General features: G+C 39.1%; 1 protein-coding gene across 3 annotated transcripts in view; it reads right to left on the minus strand.

Moving 5' to 3' along the window:
- The window catches only part of PAK5 (p21 (RAC1) activated kinase 5), a 276,521-nt gene that overhangs the window by 104,560 nt on the left and 153,022 nt on the right, over nt 1-18,939 (minus strand). The window lies entirely within an intron of this gene.

Consider the following 18,939-nt stretch of genomic DNA (forward strand, 5'->3'; position numbering starts at 1 on the left):
ACATAACCATTCTTATCAGGGAGAGGTGGGAATCCTCCTGAAATCCAAGCTCCCAGATGCCACCCAAGGGCCAACCTTGTAAATTGGTTTTTCTAAGATATGCTCAGGCCTGCTATGTTAACTCTGCTCTGTGCAGAAGGTGTTATTATCACATCTCCATGGAGAGACAGAAGCTAAGAAGTTAGAAAATGGCAAAGCTGGAGATTCAGAACCTTAAAACACCTGCTTTTTAATCACTAGACAATGCAACGTTGCCCTGTGTGTTACCAGACATCCCCACCCTTGTCCTTCTTAGGAAGCTTGTTGCCCTAGAGATATGCATGGGGGATGGTGAGCTCTAATAAGGTAACTATGAGATTCTGGAAAGTTGGAGGTCCTATCATGTCTCTCCAAGAAAGACCCTTTCTCTGACTAAGCAGAACTCTGCCACTGAGCAAGGGCCAAAGGGCCGCTGGGACGTAGGACAAGACCTCACATAGAAAACAAGACAACTGCTGCTTCACGTCCATGGCAAGTAAGGGCACAGAATGCCTCATTCTGCTCTACAGTTCCAGCAGACCAACTTCCAAAATGTTTTGGTAGATATTATTCAGCATAGAAAATTTTGCTACATGTTTTTTAATTTAAAAAAAAAGATCCATTTATTTTAGGGAGGGGCAAAAGGAGACAGCAAGAGAGAATCTCAAGCAGAATCCCCACTGAGTATGGACCCTGATGTGGGGGCTCAGTCTCATGACCCTGAGATCATGACGTGAACTGAAACCGAAAGCCAGACACTTAACTGACTGAGCCACGCAGGCACCCCTGCTACAGGTTTTTAAATTAGACATTTCAAGACTTAATAACTACTATTTCCTAATCACTTTTTCACTATTAAACACACATGTGAGTGCTCACCTGCTAGGTTAAGTACACATTAACCAAAGTGTGTTCCTGAGGACACCAGCTCTCTGAAAGGTGAAAAATTTGCAGGATGAAGGATGGTTCGTGAGTCAAGTAAATTTGGGAAACAATGGGTTATATACATTTCCTTTGTGGGACTACTTCTATGCTACTGTGTAGTTAAACTCCTAGAGGAAGAGAGTAAACAGACTCCAGAATTCCTGTTTCTGAAAGTTTCTTGCAAAATTCAGAGCAAACAACACTGCTTTGACGGATGGTTTGGTCACCACATGTTCTCGTATGGAAGCTGTGTTACAGAAGAAGCAGAAGGAAATCCAAATTCCCAGACTCCAAAGCAATACTCTGACAGCTTCACTGTCATCTCAGCCCTCGAGCTGCTTTTAGCAACACCACAGCTCTCTGCCCCACCTTAGTGCTGCTTTAATAAGCACATGCCTAGCCTAAAAGCTCTTGTATGTGGCATCTCCATTTTGGGGTTTATTAGCTGGGATAATGAGGAGAGATTCAAAGGACTGGCAAACAAGTGAAGGGCACCTGGGATCATTGGTGTCAGGCTGGTGTGGTGGCATAGCACCTCACTAGGGACCAAAAAATGCTGCTTCAAGTATACTTATCTAGGATTAACTGTGTCAGACACTGTTCTGTCCGTAAAAACTCATGTATTCTCTTCACAGTAATTTATGTTGTAAGGACTATTATTATTCCCACCATACAGATAAGGAAATAGTCTCAGTGAGGTTAAGGAGTTCCCAAGTTCACCGAGGTAAGAAGCAGCTGAAATGGGATGCAAGCCTAAGCCGTCCACATCCTGAGAACAGGCTTGTATACTCTGCTTTATACTTGCTGCCTTGAATTCCAGACCTGTCCCCATTTCTACTATGTGGCATGCCCTATGTCCCTGGTAGCCAGAAATAGAGTCCTCCTGGCTAAATGAAGATGACTCCAGATTTGCCTTGCTTCTGGAGTAATTAGAATTACTAAATGAGAAGGCACTGGAAGAAGTCCTTTAAAAACATCAGCACAAGCAATAGTAGGTAATGTGAGATGAGTATTTCCTGGAATCACACATTATCTAGGCTAAGCAGAATAGTCATTCTCTTATATTCCAACAACTCTGTGAGGTATTACATTATTTTACAAGTGCAGGTATTAAAACTTTGAGAGTTAAACCATGTGTACCACAGTTAGGAAGTGGCAGAAATGGAGAGAAATCCAAATATATCCTAATTTCAGATTTGGCTTGTATGGGCCATGTTTGATTGCAAAGTCCTACTCCATTATCAGTATGTGATTACTGTCATTTAAGGTGAATTTTAGGCAAAACCAGTAACTGTGTATCTGGTAAAGCCTGGGGTACATATACAGGCTGAGGGACTCTCCCAAACCCTGCGTGACATCACAAAGTAGCAGGGAATGTGGAGATAAACAAAAATACATGTCACCTTGCAAGATAATAAGCTCTTCACAAAATAAATTATTTATAAAGAAGCCATTAAAAAAGAAGAGAAAGACAACAAGAAACTTTGGGAAAACCAAAAACTGGAATGGAAAGAAAAGATAATCTTAATGTAAGTCTTGGCTTACCAATAAGCAATGATGAAGATCACAAAATATAAGGACCATTTGCATATATAACCAAAAATAGCCAGAAAAATTATATTGGGAAAATAAGGGAGGTGGGCAGATTATGTAATAGAGCTAAATTCTATCTACAGAGCAGAAAATACAAGGATGGAGATGCCTAAAATTGCTATAGCTGCATACATATATTTTTGGCTATATATAAAAAAACTGAGGGGTGTCTGGCTGGTTCAGTCAGTAGAGCATGCAACTGGATCTCAGGGCTGTTAAGTTCAAACCCCACATTGGGTATATACATTATTTAAAAATAAAATCTTAAAAAAAACCCTAAAACTAAAACAAAACAAATGACTAAAATGGAAGGAATGTCATGATGGCCTCTGGTAAGCAGAACTTGGGGTTATCACAGAGGTTGGGTCAGGCAATCACTAGATTTCTTATACTTTTTTCTAAACCATATGTGGTATATTTCTTTCCCAAAATATTTTTAAACTAACAGAAGACACACTTGTTAAATTAACATGTAACCAAACATATCCAAATAAAATGTTAAAAATCCATCCTTTGGGTTCATGTTCAGAAAAAGAGACTTACAGGGGTAACAGTAAAATGGGGGCTTCCAAACCAGCATTTTGAAATATGGAGAGGAGCCACCCATGAATGACTGAAGAAGCTGCTAGCTCTTGAGAAATACACAAATGACAGCTTGAGTTTACAAATGGTACCAGTGTACTCAAATTCTCATTTTGCCTGAGAAGTGGCAGTTCATACATAAGAAGTATTCATTAGGGTGTTTGAATCCAGAGCCCTTTTACTCTTGTTTCCACTGTTCTACATTACTTGCTAAGGTTTTTGAGTACTGGAAAAGCCTGCTTAATTTTGTGGTGGCTACATTCACTAAAAGTGCCCTGAAGCATGGAAAAGAAATATCTCCTCTGATTGTTGAACTGCACACTTACAAGTGGATGAGCAGATGGAAACATGTAAAGAAACCACATCTGACATAAACTGGAATCCCCCATTTCTTGCTTCTCTAGGAGATCTCTTAGCGCATATTGCCTACAGCTTATAGTATAAGCATTGTATTGATCAGGGTTCTTCTGAGAAACAGAGCCAATAGGATTTATATAGATGTATATAAGAGGAGATTCATATTTTAAGATTTTATTTATTTATTCATGAGAGACCCACAGAGAGAGGCAGAGACATAGGCAGAGGGAGAAGCAGGCTCCCTGTAGGGAACCTGATGTGGAACTAGATCCCAAGACCCCGAGATCACAACCTGAGCCAAAGGCAGACACTCAACCACTGAGCCACTCAGGTGCCCTTATAAGAGGAGATTTATTATAAGAATTGGCTAATCTGGTTATATCAGCCAAAATGTTTCATGGTTTGCTTGTCTATAAGTTGGGGGAAAGCTAGTGGTGGAATTCAGTCTGAGTCCATGGGTCTCAGAACCAGGGGCTCATATGATGTAAGTCCTAGTCTGAATTTGAAAACATAAGAGCAGCAGCACCAATGTCCAAGGGATGTCTCAGCTCAAGCAGGGAGGGAGTGAATTCCCTCTTCCTTTTTTTCTTTTCTTTTCTTTTTTCCTGTTTGGGTCCTCAAGGAATTGGATGGTGCCCACCAACCTTGGAGAGTGGTCATCTGCTATATTCAGTTTGATTATTCAAATGCTAATTTCTTCCAGAAACAGCCTCACAGATACACCCACAAACACTTCACCAGCTATCTGAGCATCCCTTCCTCCAGTCAAGTTGTCACATAATACTAAATATCACAGGCATGTAGGGAAGAATTTCTAAGAACATTCCTGTTTAGGTAGGAAATGAAGTGACCTTGTAGGTAGGTTTTAAACCTCTACCTGATTCAAGCATGCTTACTGGCCCAGAAAATTGCCTCTAACATTTGATTCTTTTCAATATTTTTAGAGCAAAATGTCAGTTTCAGGACCATGAATCCTATTTTCAACTTTCTTGCTCAAAGTTTAATAAATATAACATATATGCATGTGTATGTATATATAACATACATACATATATATGTACATATATATGCAATATATAAGTAATATATATAAGTATTTGTATATATATGTCTGGTATATGTATATTATATGTGTGTGTGTCTGGCATATATATATATACACACAACACATACACACACACATATATATACACACACACACACACACACATGCCTGGTAATGTTAATTTTTTGTACCACTTCTGCCATTCTTTATTAATTTGTAGAGTTTGAAGAGTCAGTAAGAATAGTAGTATATTTACGGGGAGCATCTGCAGTTTCCAAAATGTTGGCATGCTCATAAGAGGTTTTTTTTTTATTTTCCTTTTTTAGTTTTTATTTATTTATTCATGAGGGACAGAGAGAGAGGCAGAGGCACAGGCAGAGAGAGAAGCAGGCTCCATGCAGGGAGCCCAATGCGGGACTCAATCCCAGGTCTCCAGGATCAGGCCCTGGGCTGAAGGCAGCGCTAAACCGCTGAGCCACCCAGGCTGCCCTCATAAGAGGTTCTGAATGGACTTTAGGCCACAGGGTACAAGTTCACAAGCTATTGTTTTTCTCATGTATTCAAATTATTAAAAAGATACTTCAGATACATGATATACTGTGGATGAAACTTGAAGACATTACGCTAAATGAAATAAGCCAGACATAAAAGACAAATATTGTAGGATTCCACTTACATAAGGTACCTTAAAGTAGTTAAATTCATAGGGACAAAAAGTAGAATGGTGGCTGCCAGAGGCTGGGAGGGAAGAGGAATGGGGACTTATTATTTAATGGTATCCAGATTCAGCATGGGAAGATGAAAAGGTCCTGAAGATGGATGGAGGTGATGGTTGCATAAGAATGTGCATGTATTTAATGCCACTGAACTCTCTATACTTAAAAATGACTACAATGGTGAATTTTAAGTTATATATAGAACAAAACCCAAAAAGTACAAAAAAAACCAAACAGATAATAGTATAAATATGTTTCAGGAGCTTTGACCTGTATAGGGGAAGTAGCAGAGAAGGACAGTGGTGAAGAGGGGATGAGGTAGGGACAAGATGAGCAGAGTATGAGCCAATCTACTAGATAATCTTTTGTTCTTATCTCTCCTTACCATCAAAATGGTATTGGTCTAATCTCTAGCATTGACAACTACTTGGAGGTATGCTTGCAAGTCCTACAGCTGAAGTGAGGAGTCAATGTAATTACTGGACTATTAAGGTTTTGAGCTAGACTGACAGCTGGATACTTAAATACCACAGAATTAAATATGGTACCTTTAATGTACATCTCAAAAATGATTCTTTCCTCATCGACTCTCTCATGAAAAGATTTTTCTTTTCTTAGTCTCAGTGCTATTTTGAAGAACTTGGTAAATATAATAATGGATACTTAAGGACTTCAGAAATACCTTGCCATGTTCTGATAATTTAGGTTTAATGACTGGCTGGTCATTGGTAGAAGAAGGATGGTTGTTTGAGAAATTGTACTGCAGAGGGGATGGCATCCAACCCTATCATCCCCATGTTGAGAGGCCAACGATCAGACACACATTTGTCATAGTTTCAGGATTGGGCTTATGTTATGTTGCTTTCAGGTAAAATATAACATGGATCATATATTTGTGATTCAGGGGAAAATATATAAAAAAACGGGATGGTTCAATCTAAAAATAAAGTTATTTTCTCAGACAAATTATTATTGCATCTGAAAAGACATAAATGTCATGTTTTTCCTTCCTCAGATTCTTTTATTGCTGTGTCTCCTGGACATCACCCATGAGATAGTCATTGTGTTCCCGTAGGTGCTTCCCCCTCCAGAAAAACTTCAGAGCATGTTGGGTCAGTAAAAAAAATTATTCTTGTATCTGGTCCTCATTTCTATTGCACATACACTTGTGATTGTGCCTCATGCCTGATTTTCTCACCTGAGCCCTAACCCAACTGCATCTGCCTTTTCAATGGTTGGGGCCCCTTTCCTCTCTTGTGGAGTTCAAAGTGAGGCTTGGACTCACAACCCTGAAATCAAGACCTAGGCTGACATCAACAGATGCTTAACTGATGAGCCACACAGGTGCCCCTTGCATCATATTTCTATTGAACAGAGCTGTGACAGAGTAACTTTGAGGAAAGTAATTGTGTGGCTCTTGTGATATGGATATTGGTGAAGAATGCTTAGGTAAGATAAGAATATGGATGGATAAAAAGGTGTAGGTCTTGCAAAGTTGAGACATGACAAAAGAAACACCTTTGGGGGCCTTTCTGGCAAAAGGAAGACCAAGGATAATGGCCCCAAAAGAGAAAAGGACTTGCCTTGCCTTTTCAAGAAACAGAAGCAGCCCATTTGGGCTAGGCAGTACTGATGAAGGTGGCTCACCTTCTTGAAACAGCCATTGCCTAGGTGGCGCCAGATTCTCTAGTTTCCCTTTTTATTCCACCTCAATGATACCAATGCCCAAATATCCTCACCAACTTTCTGAGAGTAACAGGTAGAAAACTGAGTTTAGCAGGTAGAAAGTTTTTCCAAAGTGATTCTAAGTGGAACAGTTTTCCCCAAATAGACAATGGCTCATATATTAATTCTAGCAATACCACTGATGACTGTTTGCTTAAAACTTACTGGAAATTTTCAGATTAGTTTACCAGTTAGCTTTTGCTATAATAACAAACCATCCAATGGTTAGTGACTTAGCCATTTATATAGGTCACAATACAGGGCTGGCAATGTGTGCTGAGCTCAGGCAGGTGGTTCCTCTGGTCTCGCTTGTGCTCACTCAGGTGTTCTGCAGTCAGCTGTGAGTTGGCTGAAGAGCTACTGGCCTATGATGGCCACATGGACTCTAGTCTTTCAGCAGGATAGCATAGGCATATTATAGTGGTGTCAGAGTTACAAGAGAAAGAAATGAAGCCTTTTGAGACCTAGGCAAGAAATAGGCACATGGTTTGTTCCACTATGTTCTATAACCAATCCAAATCCTAAGTCCAGCCCAGATTCAGAGTATGGGGAAAAGAGTCTACCTTTTTAAGAATGGAGTTGCAAAGTTGTATTACAAAGGGTATGGTCACAGGGAGAGGCAGTGATTTAGGACCAGGTCTATAATCTACCACAATTAGTAAGAGTGTATGCTGGCAAATGTTTAACAGTTGGCTTTGGGAAGGGGGTAACCAAGCCCTGATTGCAGTGTTTGTCAATTTCTGTGGTGCAAATATTCCCAACCATGGTTGATTTCAAGCTACCAATGCAACATTGCTGAATAAGGGATTTTTAAAAGATGTGCACAATTGGCATCTCTTATGAAAATAAGCTCATGTAAGCGAGCTCCGGCATAAATCTGAGAGCTGGCAGTGGAATGCTCTAATTTCTAGCACTCACCTATTCAGAATAGCACACTAAGATCCCAACCCTCTCTTACAAAGGCTACTGCATCAATGCACATGCCTTGGAAACAGGTACAAAGGCCTCTAAAGTCCCAGAGGGGTATAAAGATTTTAGAAGTCTTTGCAACAGAAATGATGAGATACACAGTAGCTGGTCTTACCATGTAATTCTCAAACTTCCCAGGTGATTGAAAATAGGATTGTATTTGCACATATACAGGAGCTGGCAATCAAAATCAGATCTTTCATAAATCATAATTGGAAACACTGTCAAATTTAACAACATTAAAGACTGCTTTCTTTCCTTCAGTCTCTAAGATATAAAATTTGATGCATTGGAATTTCACACTGAGCAAAATAACCTTAATAACCTTAAGTAACCTGAATTATGCTTTATTTAGATTGGTCATATGGGTCACATCCACACTTCCCTAATTTTGCTTTTTCTCATCTGAGGGTCATATGCTGACACCATCTCCTGGTGAGAATATGGGTTCACTTGGGCAAAGCAATGGGCCCAGTCTTATTTCCAAAAGTTAGTTATTGTTATTTTACCAATTATTTGAAAACCTCACAGAGCACCTACTCTGAGATCTGAAGCACTTAAAATTATTGGATATTGCTCTGTCTTCAAACAATCCAACATTCTGAACAAGAACTGTACTCCTGATGGTGTGTCAGCTTTACACTCAAGTTTCCATGCATAGAAACTCCTGCTTTAAGGTGTAATCTGTAGCTTCTGGCTCTCCTCATCACATTTGCTTCTCCATGAGAGCAAGCATGCCAAGGGGAAGGGCTGGAATGGGCTTGGTGCATGCAGCCCAAGCCAGACCACCTGAGATGTCCAATAATAGCAGCAAAAACAATAATTAGCCTGTGAGATCATAACTCCCTTCCAAACCTGAAGACACTCCTACTACAAGACCATTCCAGAGTATCTCATGTAATGTCTGTCTCCTATGGCTTTAAAACCCCCAAAGTGCCTGAGGACAATACTGGTTACAGGGGAATAAAGGTAACCGGTATGCTAAAGACTTTCAGAATTATACAATAAGGCAGAGATGCTGTAAACTGTACAGCAAGCTGGCTGTGTGTGAGTGAGATGTGATTTGCATTCCATGCTAAATTGGTTGCAGAGCAAGATTATCTCATCTTTCCATTTTTTCTTTCCTTGGTGTTCACTCCGTCTTTCGACAAATATTTTACTGAGCACCTACTAAAGGTGAGGCACTGTTCTAGGTGCTGAAGACTCAATGCAGAGATGAAGATCCCTGCCACCCTAAGGGGTTCATCTCTCTCCCAACAGGAGAGAAAAACAACAAATAAATAGGTAAATTACATCATGTATTAGAAGGTGATAAGACCAGGGGAAATGAAAGAAGGGCAGGGAAGGGCAGATAGTGAGTGGTGGAGCAAGGGAGTAGAAATTTTCAACTGTGTGGTCAGAGAAGAGAAGGTGTCCCTAAGAAGGTGCTATTTGGGCAAGTATCTGAAGGCATTAAAGGATATAAACCATAGGAATATCTGGGCAAAGAACTCTAGACTGAAGCAACACCAAATGCACAGGACTGGGTATGTGGCTGTGCCTTCCTGAAATAGCAAGGTGGCTGGTGAGTTAGAGAATGGTGAGCAAGGGGACAAAGACACATGAGGAAAGGGATGAAGAAGAAGTCAGCATAGGGCAGTGTTCTTTAGGTACAGTCCCCAGACCTGCAGCATCAGCATCGATGGGTAGTTTGTCAAAAATGCAAATTTTGGCACCCCATGCCAGGCCTACTGAGCCAGCAAACTTTGAAGGGATAAGATCCATATGTCTGTATTTTATCAAGCTCTCCAAATGATTTCTGAGGCACACTCAAGATTGAGTATGCAGTGACTTATGGTATCAGCCACCACTGCAGAACTTTGGTTTGTGGCTGTGTATGTTTTTTTTTCCCTCTGAGTGGAATGGGAGGTGATCTGAATATTTGGTGACTTGATTTGAAGCAGTATTTGATTTGGGTTAGGATATGATTATCTGATTGTAAGTTTTACAGGTATAATCATTTTCCTAGACTTCAAATGACAGTGTGGTGAGGAGATGGTCATGAAGGACCTGCCTCCATAGCATGGCCTCTGTGGGCCTCTTTTTTGCCTCTGTGGACAGTGGCTGGTCCTGGAAAAGAGGATGTCCCTCTGATATCAATACACTGCAATGAAAGGCTGGGTTTATTGTCAGGTTTCCTTCACTGTGACACTGGAATCACTGTAGCAGAGAAACTTTTCTATACATGGTAATCTAAGATTTAGTATAGTTTGGTTTCTACCCAATAGGGAACCATTTGTTGACTCATAGCAAAATATTGGCAGTGGAGTGTACCATGCACTGGATATTAACAGCAACCATATTTCCTGCCATGATCACTCCTCGGTCATTCTTTTGTAAGATGACATGGTGATATTCAGTGTGACTATGGGATGCTGGTATGAAATTACAGTACTATAGAGAACAGTACTTAAAATGTTAATGGCAACATCAACCAAATGTTTCATAATGCATAAAGATTTCACATGGTGGCCCTTCAGTTTCATGGAGTTCACCCTAGAAAGTGTGTGCCCAGACTGGGACTACAGGCCCAACTCCTTTTTCAGTCAGATATTGTCATGTGATTTGGCCTGGCCAATGGAACGTGTGCAGAAGTCAAGTCAAACAGTTCTAACACAGGGCTTTCATGTTGGCTGGATGTAGGCAAAGATGAAGTGCAAGGAGGTGGTAAAATTTCAAGGTAGAAGAGACTTGGGTCCCTGGACTGTTGCATGGGAGAGATCCTCCTGTTGACCAGGAGTACCTGCACTGGACTTCAAGCAAGAGAGAAATAAAATCTCAACTGAACTAATAAAACTCTAGGGCTTAGCCATTCTAACAGCGAGCATTACCCTAACATCTATGTCATTTTTTTTTCTTATATCAACACTATACTGTCAGCAAATAGCATTAGCCTCCTATCAAACAGGAGAGAGCAGAGAATCAGAACGAATTCATTGTCTCAGGTTCTTGAGCACATATCGGGCCCATATTTAACTCTCCTGGCTTTTAATGTATGGTTTTAACATTATATTTAGTGAGTCAAAGAGGGACACACAAATATGAAGTAGTGGCAATAGTGATCACAGCCACTACGCCAAGTTTCAGTAGAAGAAGATGACCTAAAGAAGATGACCAATGCAGTTGCTAATAAAATTATTGCCTGTTGTAAGAGATGGACTCTTCTCTGATATATGACAGTGGATGGAAATTTTGCTCTTTTACACGTATAAATTGATAAAGGCAAAACCACTGCAATGGTAAAATCTGTGGTGGTCTGGAGTAATGTTTTGTTTTCACCAAACCCTGATTTTAATCTAGACGTTTTGTGTTCCTATGAAGTAATCCTACCAGGCAGTGGCTAGTGGGCCCTGTAAAATAACCTGGAGGAAGAAAGTATTGCCAGAATAGGAACTCCTAATTTCTGCATCTTGAAACTGTGTCTAAAATGTACTTAATGTGAAGTTTCTAGAGAGGGTTATTTAAATAGTATTGTCATTTCCCTGTCTCTGTTATGCATAATAATAACCTTTTGAAATTCAAATCTTTGAAAAAATGCCAAAATGCATTTTCCTCTCAAACTGAATGCTACTGTTTAATTTGGGGAGGTTTGTTGCAGAGAATGGTGGGATTTCTGGCTCTTTTCAAATGGAAACAGGGTTTATTGTTCCCACTTTCTATAATGTCAGAATCATAAAATATGTAAACTCAGCAAAGATTGCCCTTTCCTTGAAAAGAGAAGGCAAAATAGGTGAAGGGGATTAGGAGGCATAAACATCCAGTTATAAAACAAATAAGTCACGGGGATGAAAAGTATAGCAAAGAAAACAGAGTAATATTGTAATAACGTCATATGGTGACAGATGGTGACAACACTTACCATGGTGAGCACTGAGTAAAGTACAGACTTGTCAAATCACTATGTTGTACACTTGGAATTAACAGAACACTGTATGTCAACTATACATTGATGATAATTTTTTTTAAAGATGCTATATAAACCCACGTTCAACAGCAACAACAAAATAAGAGAAAGAAACAAAGAAAAGAAAATGTAAGGCAGGGCTGCACTGTGGAACCCATGTCTAGGCTTTCTATGAACTCTGGAGTAGAGATAGGGAACTCAGAATACCACTTAGAGGGGCAGATGTTTTTTTGTTTTTCGTTTTTGTTTTTTAAAGATTTTATTTATTTATTTGAGAGAAAGAGCGCATGTGCACATGGGAGTGCACACAAGCAAAGGGGAGAGGCAAGGAAGCGGGGAAAGGCAGACTCCTTGCTGAGCAGGGAGTCCCATGGACACAGGGCTCCATCCCAGGACCCCAAGATCATGACCTGAGCTGCAGGCAGATGGTTAACCGACTGAGCCACCCACGTGCCCTGACGGGGGCAGTTTTAAAGTAAGTTTCCTCAGTATTTAGGAGGGGAGCTCTTTGAATGAAAAGAGCATATGACGTTATTACTTTACACTTCTACTTTTCTACAGGCAGCTGGCTTTCATGGCCTACTTGCTCACGAGCCCCAACCTGGAAAGTATCCATATAAGCCATCAGTAGTAGAATGCATACATTGTGCTGAGTTCTTATAGTGGAATGCTATAGAGCAAAAGAAGGAACTATAGAGAAATACTCAGTTGAATTTCGCAAACATAATGCTGACTGAGGAAAGCCAGATATAAATGAATGCATTCTTTATCCTATAATAGGAGGCTTTGCAAATAACAGGTCAGACACAGGCAGGTAAGTCCCTGCCATCAAGCTTACACTATATGATGGGAAAGAGTTCCAGAAAACATGTCAGAACTCTGAGACTCAGTGATCTCACATGAGCAAGGCTTGAAAGAGAGAACCTGTAGATCCTAACCAAGGTACAAAGCCTCAATCCAAATGTAAAGCTCAGCATTTCCCCTTATCTTTCCAAAGGGTTCAGTGCATGGACACCCTCTTTTCCATGTGAACAAAGTGATCACAAGAAATTCTTCAACCTCTAATGGTTTCCTACTGTAAATCAGGCCTCCAATGATCTCAACTAGCTTTAAAATTTTATGATCCCTTGATGCTTTGGGAATTGGGACTTTGAAAATTAATAAGATGTATGTAAAAAATGGTTAGAAAATGGCAATATTATGGTATAATGTCTATCCAGAAACCACCACTTCGGCCAGACAATGGAAATTTGCCAGATAACCTTTAAATATTATGGCAAATCATTTCATTTTTTCAAAGAACCAAAGGAGTATTTGTTGTGACTATTGTTTTTAATTATTTCTCCCACACTCTTACATACCCATCCTGTATCCTTGGCTGTATGAAAGACAGTAATCATGCATGGATGATGGTTTGTTGTTTTTAGAAAATGGTTCATGGCCTCCAGCTTCATGTTATATATCAGAGCATCATAAATACAAGGCTAAAGGGTATTTAAAAATCAGAAAAATATTCACTGACACAAAGCCCTAACCCATAAATGTCAAATTATTTTACTAAAAAAACAGTCTCCAAAATATGGGCACACAGAGGCATCTATAACTTGGCAGTATAACTTGTGGAACAACTGGGTAGTCATCATGGGGTATCTGCTATTCAAAAGTCAAGTTATTTTATAGGACAAAAATGTAGCCCACAATTAACTGCAGGCACGACCACCTCCCTAAGTAACCTCAATTCCTGGCTGAATGTAAATCCTCCATGGCTGGAATAATAATATAATGTTGCATTTACATATGTGCCTTCAGCAAGATGGCATATCATGGGGGCCGAGCCATTCACTCTTTCTCTCCTGCCCTTGCTTATGACCAGGAAAAATGGTCAGGATAAGGGGAGTCAATGGATAGATCAGTAAAAAGGTAATTGGTCACTTGCAAAGTGAACCCATGAACTTTACTAGAGCTTAACACTGAGAGTGAGAACACATTTTGTACATTTTCATTAGTGTCTCGCTCCAACCAATAACCAAAAGCACCTTTTAGAAGCTGCATTAGCTGTTTCTGGACATGAGAGCGCCATTTACTTGACAATGTAATGATCTCCATCCTATTGGGAAAATTTATTAAGGTACTTTCAATTTTGTTAATTCTGTTTGAGGTTGCTGCATCTAAGACACAAAATGCAGAATGCAGAAATGAAAAAGAAGGTCTGTTTACATAATGGACACTCTACTGGAGTAGGCCCCCAGCCGGGGCCTCCTGCAGACCAGCACAGACTCCTCCAGTGGCTTGTCTGAGCCCAACAGCCACAGGATACTCAAGAGAGGTCCCTTCCTTGGATTGCAGCATAAGAGAATTTTTAGAATTTTATTTATTTATTTTTTATTTATTTTTAATTTTAGAATTATTTTTATTTTTATTTATTTTTAATTTTAGAATTTTATTTATTTAAAATTTTTATTTTAGAATTTTATTTATTTATTTATTTATTTATTTATTTATTTATTTATTTATTTATTTATTTATTTATTTTTAATGTAATCTCCACACACAGCATGGAGCTGAAACTCACTTCCCCAAGATCAAGAGTTTCACATTGCTCCAACTGAGGCAGCCAGGCGCCCAAGAGACATTTTTGACATATCATGGAATACAAAATTCAACCTGGTGCAAATTGTGGAAGTCAGTGGAAATTTCTATAACAAAAGGCATTTGGTGTAAGTATGGTTACGATTGTAATATACATGTTGTAATACATGTATGACACACCTTTAAGACATACAAAGGATATATCTACTGGAAGGCCTTATCCATGTTTTAGTGGTAAAAAAGTGATTTGGTTATTATTTTATATTTATTTAAGTATATTTAGGATAGGTTCTTCTGAACTCAGATTACTATTTATATCCTATTTTTAATTTTTACATATTTATCCATAAACATGGCATTTTAAAATATATAACTAGTATACTTTTAAAAATATCTCAGAGAAACTAAGTTTTCTTTCTTCCATTTTTAGGTGGTTGTCTTATTTTTAAGTGGTTCACATATGCCTTTTCTTCTATATTTAGGTGCAATCATATTAAATGTCTTCCTTCCTCTTGTCTCTTCTTGGTTATAAACTGAATAAATCCCGTCTTGTGCGTTTATAAGAAGGTATGTCAAAGAAGGGATTTCATTATTCCCAAGGAAAGGAAGAACTTTATGTGTCATCTAAGCAACATCCAAGCTGGGGTGTCTCTACTGTGGTTTGAGAGGAGAATCAGTCATTTTGGTTTGGTGCCAGAATTGGAGAAATAGCTATTTTCAATTTTTAAAAATTTACCCTAAGAGGAAAAAAAAAAAACACATACAAGTGTAAGTTCTTGTAAAAGTAGCTCTGAGTTTAAAATGGACCCTGCTCCTGTTATTGAACTCCTGATTCTTCCAAGAAAATCAACTATACCCTGCAGAAATCGAGATTAGCAAGAACTCTGTTCTTATTCTTTGAATGTAGAATTTGTCGAAGGAAGGAAAAACAAACAAAAGAAGAAAGGAAAAGAATCAGAGTGAAGAAGAAAGAACCATATGTTCTTATAGAAGCAATGGTAGAAATGGTCATACATTATGGGTTAATTCAGCTTTTGAAGGCAGCCTTAAAACTAATATATCAATTTTCAAAATGTGGACATGACATTTTTTACTCCAAATTATATTTACCCAATGTCACTGGAAATGCAATCCGTGTATACACTTAACATTTATTGTATACCTGATATAGGTCAGTACTTCTGGTTATTTTATCTAATATATGCAAAATACTGGCACATAACAGACACTTAGTACATTCTAAAAAGCAAAAGTTAAAAATTTATCCATCCCAAAATTATAGTAGTGAGTTTCCTTTTTTCCTTTCCTTTCCTTTTCCTTTTCTTTCTTTTCTTTCTTAACTCTGTCCACATAAATAAATTGAGTATAAATACAAACAGATGGTTCTTGAATCATGGTCTACCTTTGGTAACTCTTGAGCAGAAACAGCTCACTCTATAAAGGATGCAGGAACATAGCTGCTGTATTAGATAGGGATAGTTATAGAAATACCCATGAGGTCCTTTTGCTAAGATATAGACTCAAAGAACAATTTCCACCTCTTCTTCTATCTATTCATTTCTGTGCAAAAACTATTCTCCACACAAAAGGAAGATTTACATGGGCAGGAAAAAAATCTTAACATGGAGGGACAGACACAGAATGTTTTTTAGTGTGTTTGACATCCTATTATATTTAAAATAATTATAAAACGCCAATTGTCCTTCCTATTATAACAGATGGAAAGAAACTGACACCTTATCTTTAATGTGTTTCCACAAAAGGGGTTCAAAATGTGTTTGTTATCATATTTATTGGAAAAGAGAAAAAGAACTCAAAAGAAATGAACCTCTCAAATCTCTTCCCTTAAATAAAGGAAATAACTTTTTTTTAAAAGGGCTGTTCAAAACCTTCTATAATGATATATATGCCACCTCAGCTTTTGAGCATTGGAAATATGCTTGTGCAAACGAGGAAATTAGCTTTTTATTTAAATTTTTAAAAAAAGATTTATTTATTTGAGAGAGAGAGGAAGAGAGAACACCTGTGTATGGGGAAAGGGCAGAGGACCAGGCGTGGGGTGAGGAGAGAGAGAGAATCCTCAAGCTGACTCTCTGCTGAGCACAGAGCCCAAAGTGAGACTTGAACCCAGGACCCTGAGATAATGACCTGAGTTGAAACCAAGAGTCAGATGCTTAACCGAGTGAACCACCCAAGCGTCCCCTAATTATATTTAATTCTATCAAATTTCAAAAGCTACATGTAGCTGGTAATTACTACACTGGACAGTACATCTCTAAAGACAAGGACTTTATAGGGTATTTTAGGGGAAGTTAATAATACGAATAATTCCCTTATAATTTACCATCTGACTTTGAGTTGATCTGCCTCCTAACTTCTCCAAGTATCTGTTGTTACAACCATCAAGTTGAAAATTCCTTTCTAACTTCTACTTGCCAATCGGTGTACTGTATTACTGATTTTATGGGACACTAATGCCCGCAGACCCCCTCTGGGCAATTTGTCTCCATTCACATCCTACCGAATAGGAACCTAATTGTGGTCTACTACAGGACTTCCCCCAGCACTCCCGGGAAGGCTGCTGACCCCAGTTCCATTCATTCATAAGCTGGCTAATTAGTAACTTAAAATTGGTGAGAAAAGTTAAACCGGTCTCATCAGAGACATGGATTCACAATCAGAACTCTGGAAAATTCCGCTAGTTAACATGCAAATGGGGTGAAAGCACTGCAATATGATTTGTTGTACTATGGAAGGATCTGTGCAGCCTCATGGCACCATGTAAACTGGAATTATGAGCGAAGAAAAGCTACATGGAAGAAGAAATAGAATGAGAATGGCACAGTCTTGTTAAAGGAAGGACAGAGCTGCCTCAGCTCCTGACAGGCAGGACTAGTTCCAAAAATCTGTTTTTACTGGGATCACTGTTTAACATATTCCTGAGATACACAATTCTAAGAAGAACTAATCACCTTCTTCCCTGAGCTAAGCTGAATCTGAGAAAGTCTCCGTTTACTAAGATACATAGATGTGACACACTTACATGGATTGAATCCATCACTAAAACAATAAGAACTTGGGACTCCATGGTCCTATAGTTGATGAACCTGGATCAATCCTAGAGGAAGACATGTGCTTCATAGAGAGGGCTGTTTTTTTCTTATAGGTCTCTCTTTGAGGGTCTTGCCTCACTAGGTGTTGCTGCTGAGTAATGTCTGCTATCAGAATCTTATTTTGTATTAATGTTGGAGAGACTCTTCTTAGTTTTGTTAGTGCTTTCACTTCTTTAGTTTTTCATAGGACTTAATTCTTATAAAGTACTTCATAGACTGTACCACCTGCAGGCAGATACTCCCTTCATTTTAAGAGATGCAAAACAATTAGAGCCAGTGTAACAGCTAGTGACTAGAAACAATATTAAATGCACAGACTAGGAAAATCACAGAAGATCTCCATTTTTAAAAAAACCTATTTGCCACTGGAATCTTAATTGAATCTGTTATTTGAATACTCTCTTCATAGAGAGTCATGTGGAAGAGACTAGGACACCCCCTGGTCTGGCAAAACCTGGCATGATTCTTCTCCTCTTAAGTTGGCTTCTTAAAAGCAGAGCCTGAAGCAGGGATTTGGTGGATGCTTATGATTTAGTTACTGAACATCTGATCTCAGGGAAGCAGGGTAGGCAAGCTGAGCAAGGATGTGTCTCAGTTGGGAGTGTGGTCTCAGCCTAATCCCAGTGGGGAGCTCTGGAACACTAGCTGCCTCACAGGCAAGGGGATCAACATTTTGTACTGTTGTGTCTGTCATTGCTTATGAGTATAGCTTCCTGGGTGGAGAAGTTCCCATTGGCTGAAAACATTTCTGCATCCAGGGGGCCAGCTGTGAGCTATGGCAGCCAGCACTCATTACAGCTCAGGGATGGTACACAGGCCCAGTAAGAGGACATGGAGACCCACATAGGGCACTTGCCACATCCACCACACACTTCTTAAAAAGGAACTCCAGTTCCTGGAGAAAATGGTACATCTAAAAATTTTAAGTACCGAACCAAGCAAAGGAATTTCCTCAGATTGAGAATGATTGAGGATATGGAGATCCTGGGAGATTCTTAAGTAGGCAGAACTGAATACAAGTAATAAAAAATAAAATACAGAGAGGACAAAGTTCATACCAGTCCAGTAGAATGGAGCTGGAGAGTATTATGCTAAGCAAAATCAGTCAGAGAAAGACAAATACTATAGGATTTCACTCATATGTGGAATTTAAGAAACAAAACGAATGAACATAGAGGTGCTAAAAAGAGTAGCAAACCAAGAAACAGACTCTTAATGATAGAGAACTGATGGTGACTGGAGGGGAGGTTGGAGGGGGGATGGGTTAAACAGGTGATGGGTATTAAGGAGAGCACTTCTAATGAGCACCAGGTGTTATATGGAAGTGATGAATCACTAAATTCTACTCCTGAAATAAGTATTGTA

This window comes from Vulpes vulpes, chromosome 14 (genome assembly GCF_048418805.1).
Source record: "Vulpes vulpes isolate BD-2025 chromosome 14, VulVul3, whole genome shotgun sequence".
In the NCBI taxonomy this organism is placed as follows: domain Eukaryota; kingdom Metazoa; phylum Chordata; class Mammalia; order Carnivora; family Canidae; genus Vulpes; species Vulpes vulpes.